The sequence below is a fragment of the Hemitrygon akajei genome, chromosome 20 (genome assembly GCF_048418815.1).
Source record: "Hemitrygon akajei chromosome 20, sHemAka1.3, whole genome shotgun sequence".
NCBI lineage: Eukaryota > Metazoa > Chordata > Chondrichthyes > Myliobatiformes > Dasyatidae > Hemitrygon > Hemitrygon akajei.
The window spans coordinates 6192564-6198563 of record NC_133143.1 but is presented as its reverse complement, the minus strand read 5'-3'; the positions used below and the strand labels follow the sequence as shown (position 1 = coordinate 6198563).

General features: G+C 45.1%; 1 protein-coding gene across 1 annotated transcript in view; it reads left to right on the top strand.

Moving 5' to 3' along the window:
• The first annotated feature begins 881 nt into the window (after positions 1 to 881).
• LOC140714004 (rab effector MyRIP-like) overlaps positions 882 to 6000 on the top strand; it is a 706896-nt gene continuing 701777 nt past the window's right edge. The window contains exon 1 of the mRNA XM_073024678.1: positions 882 to 1067. The gene's annotated coding sequence lies outside the window, so the exon portion shown is untranslated. The remainder of the gene's footprint in view (positions 1068 to 6000) is intronic.

Below are 6000 nucleotides of genomic sequence, written 5' to 3'. Positions count from 1 at the left end.
TGAAAATACTGGAGGAACTCAGGTTTCCTGTTTTTATTTCAGATTTTCAGCATGTTTTTTTTTCATGGACGCCGCCAGAAGTTTGTCCAGGCTGTTGAGTCTGGAACCATGGGCACAGGCTCAAAATTAACGGTGTGCTGTGTGGGATTGTGATGTGAATAAACCTCTTCATGCAGGGTGCGTGAACCTTTGGAATTGTCTACCCTCGAAGCTCTATAAAGACTCCTTGGTTGAGTTCATTCAAAACTGGCATTGAAGCATTTTTCATTACTAAAAGGGTGAAGAGATTTTAGGATATGCCAGACACGTGGCACTATGCCAGGATATCAGCAATAATCCAGGTGAGTTTGTACCAGTTACTAATTTAGGTAATCTCCCAACATTTCTCAGCGAGGGACACGGACAGCAGACAAATGGGAACAACACAGAATGCATGGTGTTGTTCAAGACGCACACCATGCTGATTTAGAAATGTTTTGCAGGTCCTTCTGTGTCTAAATCCTGAAACTCCCATTTGTGGGAGCACGTTCACTAGGACCGCAGGGGGTCGGCGCAATGGCTTATCAGCACCTTCTCACGAGTAATTCAACTGCATGCTGGTCTCAAACTGTATAAAGGAACGGAACCAAAGTATTTTGGATCCCCAGTCATCGTAACAATATTTCACCCTTTTCCCTCGTCAAGCCAGAGGTTCTTAAATCAACCAACCACGTACGTGCTTGCTTTTATCTCGACCAATAGCCGACAGGCTATTCCAGCAACGACCAATTGTTCGATCGCCCATTTTGATTGGTTGGAACAGGCGCAGCTGCGACCTGTGGTCCAGCATTGATTGGTCGTGTCGCCGCGCCGCTGAAGCAGGTGCTCAGTCACATCTGGAACTGGCAAACGGGATCTGAGCCCGGAGGAAAGTGCAGGCAACTTCAGTCCACATCTGCATGTGAAGACAGGCGAGCATACAAATCCATCTTCGTCACGTGCCCTGTGCTCGTTCCCGGGCAGTGAGGCTTTCATTCAGCCCGCTCTGGGCGAGTGGATCATCTGAGGAACTGTCAGCCTTTGGAGAGGTAGGATGAGGTTGTTTTGTTGCATACGGTTTGGGTAGAGTCACCTGTACGTGCACCGAGAAATCCAACTGCATTTCTGATAGCGCTCGCATATGTTAATGACCTTAATTCCCTTACTGTAAGATTTAGAGCAGAAGCCGACACACAAGCTGATGGTTGGCGTGTCCTCCCGATGCAAGGATTCACGCCGGACGGTGCGTAGCGCAGTGCAGAACGGGGAATGAGAAGCGGCCGGTGCGGCGGCTGATGGGGAGAGAGACGTGCTGGATTGGGGCAGGCAGTCCCAGCTGGAACCGTGGCGGTTCAGGTGAGGGCGGCGACAGCGCTGGGCTACCGCATCAGCTTTGCCAGAGGTCACTTCCAGCCCCGGGCTGCTGGTCAATACACAGTTGACCTGATGCTGAATGACAGACTCTCCGGAGATTCCAGCCGGTACCCCTGCCTCGCCCACCCCACCCTCTTGTCAAGAAAGCTCGCCGGTGATTCAGTATCCTGCAGTTGCACATTTGCCCGCATCTTCCTGAAAGGGGCACGGCTGACACTTGCACCCCCCCCCCCCCTCAATATTCTGTGGCCGGCTGCAGAGTGGGACCATCGGAGAATGACCTGAAGCTGTGGAAGCGTGCGCTGAATGTGTTCCCTTCCTTATTTGTGAATGAGACACAGGCGTTCATCCTTGTGCTGGCTGCATGTTCCTCTCGCCTGCCGTGAATATCAACTAATATTTTACAAGCGTGCGTTTTCAGTAATGTACTAACTTGGGCTGAACCAATCCTCATTCAGTCCTCCTCGGATTATTTTATGATCAGTGTAGATGATAACTTCCAAGCAAATGAACTGAAGGACAAAAATGTTTTATCTTTATGACATTGTCAACACTATTCCTCAAAATCGTACCTGTTTGTCATGTGCATATTGGATCCGGCGGCATAGTGACTCACGTTGATGGGGGCCTGTTGGAATGCTTGTGCACTGGTGTTCATCTCTGCTTCCCTGGCTCCAGTGGACCCACAAAATCTATCAGACTGAGTTGCACTGTGCGCCAGAGACTAATATAAAACAGCTGTTGTGCCGGTACAGCAGGCAACGTTTTCTACTGAGGAAGGGACTGGGCTGGAAATGTTGACTGTTTATTCATTTCCACAGATGCTGCCTGGCCTGTTGAGCATTTTGTGTGTGATGCTTTACATTTGCACTGGTGCATTAAGGAGGATCCTTCATGTGGTTTGAGTTGTGGTAGCTTTGCTATAAACAATTGTTTAGATTAGAATGTTTGATATTGATGGTCAGAAACAGAAAGTGTTAACCCACTCTTTTATCTAGAAAAAAGTCCTCTTTCAAACTTTGATTAGAATCATGGTTAAGAGGCAATTTATATTTAGGAGTATTTGCTGCTGTTCTTTGATCTTTGCTACAATTTGGATGAATTGATGCCATAACAAACTGAGTCCAACCCATGGGCACTAATTCCATTATTTAATGCTCCTTATGTTCTCCTGTGTCACCCACAACCATTGACACCAGCCAATTACCCACTGCTACTCACCTCTTTGGGATGGGGGGAAATGTGTCTGGTCACTGGGAGAATAGACAAACTGTTTGCAGATGGCAGACCAGCTGCAGGAATATGGATATCCATTTATCACAACTACATTCAGTTAGTAGCATTCACCCACTTCACATCTCAGTTTGTTCTTCTGAGAAGGCATTTATTGAAACAAATTAAAATTGATTAAAGCAACAAATCCATCAAAGGAATATCTGATTATAGAGTATACACAAATCTTAAAAAAGAGTAAGTTGTTTGCCCTCTTCTTTGAACTGTAATTAAATGCCACATGAGGAGATTAGTCTTGAAAGTGTTTATGAAATCTCTTTTATTCCCTCTGTTATCTGAGGAAGCAGTGAAGTACATGTTTATTGTTTCCTGGAACTCGTGACTGTTTACATGCCTGAATTTTAGTAGGTCACTGTGTACGTCAGCTGTAGTTCACTTGGCATCTGCAGCTCCGCTCTACATTTCCCTCCACAGCTACTGCCAGACTTGTTTAGTTCTTCCTGCATCTTGTTTGTTGCAGCAGCATCTCCACCTCTAAGACATAATGTTTGAAGGTTGCCCTTATGGGATTTTGGCAACAAAATCTAAGCTGATGTGGGAAAGTTCTTCATTGACATATTATTCTTCAGATGAGATATGAAAGGTTAAAGCTGTTTGCTCTCTCAGGTAGAAGTGAAAATAAAGTTCACTTGCTGCTATTTTTAAAGAGGAGCACAGTAGTTCTGGTTAAAAAGGATCAATTAACGTTGCCAAACATGTGTCATTTTCATGAGAGCTTGCTGTGCACTAATTATCCACCTCATTTCCTACATTAACTTTGAGCATTGACTTTTGGACTTGGTAAATTGGCAAAGGTTTTTGTTGTCATTTTAGGCCAGGTGTCACCACTCAAGCCCAACCTAGTTTATGCACTGCTAAAAAGAGATTCTGAGACTACAGCTAGCTATGGGAGCCACTAATAGGTTTTACTTCCCAGGTGGTTATCAGTAGTTGTAAAACCTTATTGCCAAACTGGAAAAGCTTAGCATTTTAGTGAGTTACTGAAACTGAAGCTGAAGTGCATCGTGTTTCCACATTGAGTGTTGAAAACCCCAGTGTACAGAATTCTCACAATCAGCTGTGTAATGAGATGAATGAATTGTCAAGAATCAGAATCAGGTTTAATATCACCAGCATATCTTGTGAAATTTGTTAACCTAGCGGCTGCAGTTCAATACAACACATGATAAATATAGAAAATAACTGTCAATTACAGTAAGTGTATACATATGTGTGTTAAATAGTAAATTAAGTAAGTAGTGCAAAAACAGAAATAAACAACAGTAGTGAGGTTCAATGTCCATTCAGAAATCAGACGTCAGAGGGGAAGAAGCTGTCACACACAAAATGCTGGGGGATCTCAGCAGGCCAGGCAGCACCTGTGGTAAAGAGAACAGTCAATGTTTTGGGCCAAAACCCTTTAGCAGGACTGGAGAAAAAATGCTGAGGAGTAGATTTAAAAGGTGGGGAGGGAGAGAGAAACACAAGGTGACAGGTGAAACTGAGAGGGGAGGGATGAAGTAAGAAGCTGGGAAGTTGATTGGTAAAAGAGATACAGGGCTGGAGAAGGGGGAGTTTGATAGAAGAGGACAAAAGGCCATGGAAGAAAGAAGAGGGGGAGGAGCACCAGAGGGAAGCAATGGGGTGGGGCAAGGAGATAAAATGAGAGAGGGAAAAGGGATGGGTAATAGTGAAGGGGGAGGTGGCATTACTGGAAGTTCAAGAAATGGATTCTCATGCCAGCAGGTTGGGGGCTCTCCAGATGGAGTATAAGGTGTTATTTCTCCAAACTAAGTGTGGCCTCATCACGACAGTGGAGGAGGCCATGGGTAGAAGCTGTTTGTGAATGTGCCTTCAGCCTCCCATACCTCCTTCCTGATGGTAGCAATGAGAAGGCATGTCCTGTGTGGTGGGAGACCTTAATGATGGATGCCTCCTTTTTGAGGCTCCACTTGTTGAAGATAGCTTGGATGCCATGGAGGCTAGTACCCATGATGGAGCTGCAGCTTACTTTGATCCTGTAGAGTAGCCTCTACACTCCCCCCCCCCCCCCCCCATACCAGACGGTGAGGCAACTAGTCAGATGCTCTCTATGGTACATCTGTAGAAATGTTCTAGTATTTCAGGTGACACACCACATCTCCTCCAACTCCTAATGAAATATAGCTGCCGTCGTGCTTTCTTTAAGGCTGCATCGATATGTTGGTTAGATTCCCAGAGATATTGCCACCCAGGAACCTGAAATTGCTTGCTCTCTTCACCTTCGATCCCTCCGTGAGGATTGGTGTGTTTCCCCTTGACTTACTCTTGCTGAAGTCCACAGTCAGCTCTGATGAATAGTATTTGGGAAAGAAAGAAAAACCTGCTCTATAATCACTTCTTTTACAACCTTGAGCACGGAGGCCAAGACTGACTGAGGTAAGAAGATGCAAGTTCAGGATAAAGGATCAAGATTGTTTAATGTCATTTCTAGTACAGTACACAAGTGTAAAGAAGAACAAAATAATTGTTACTCTGGGTCTGATGCAGCACGAAAAAAACAATAAGATTAAAAAAAGCTAAAAAGATGTAATTGTGCGGATGTTCAGATTTCGGGTGGTACTGGTTAAGAATGTATTCCATGAGAGCCTTAGGAATAGATTTTGAACTTGTGTGATTGAATAGAATGGGCTTCTAATTTTTAAAAATCTATCTTGATCTTTCAATTGATCAGGAAATGAGAAAGAGCTAGTTCACTCTCATCACGGAATCGAAACTATTCTCAGATGTCGGTATGGAATAGGAATTTGGTTATTACTATATCATCTACTGAGGTGCTGTGAAAAACTTGCCTACTGGATACTGATCAAGTGATTACACAGTGCGTCAAGGCAGAGCAGGGTAAAGCACTAAAGTAATACAGAATAAAGAGTAACAGCTGCAGAAAAACGTAGTGCAGGTAAACTAAGGTGCAAGGACAGAATGAGATAGACTGTAAGTCAAGAGGACATCTTGTAGAATGAGGAAACCATTTAATAGCAGCAGGGCTGAAACTCACTGAGCATGGTGGTGCTTGCTCCCGACCTTTCTGCTCACCGTACACTCTCGACCCCTCTACTCCCCGTACCCTCCCGACCGCTCTGTACCCTCCCGACCCCTCTGTACCCTCCCGACCACTCTACTCCCCTGCAAACACAGTTGCAGGCTGTTGTTTCTTCTGCCTGATGGGAGAGGAGAGAACAGACAGCGTTTAGGGTGGGTAGGGTCTTTGGTTATGTTGACTGCTTTATTGTGTCCTTGGGGGGGGGGGGGGGGGGGGGAGGATGACTTCCATAATGTACTGAACTCTCTGTAGGT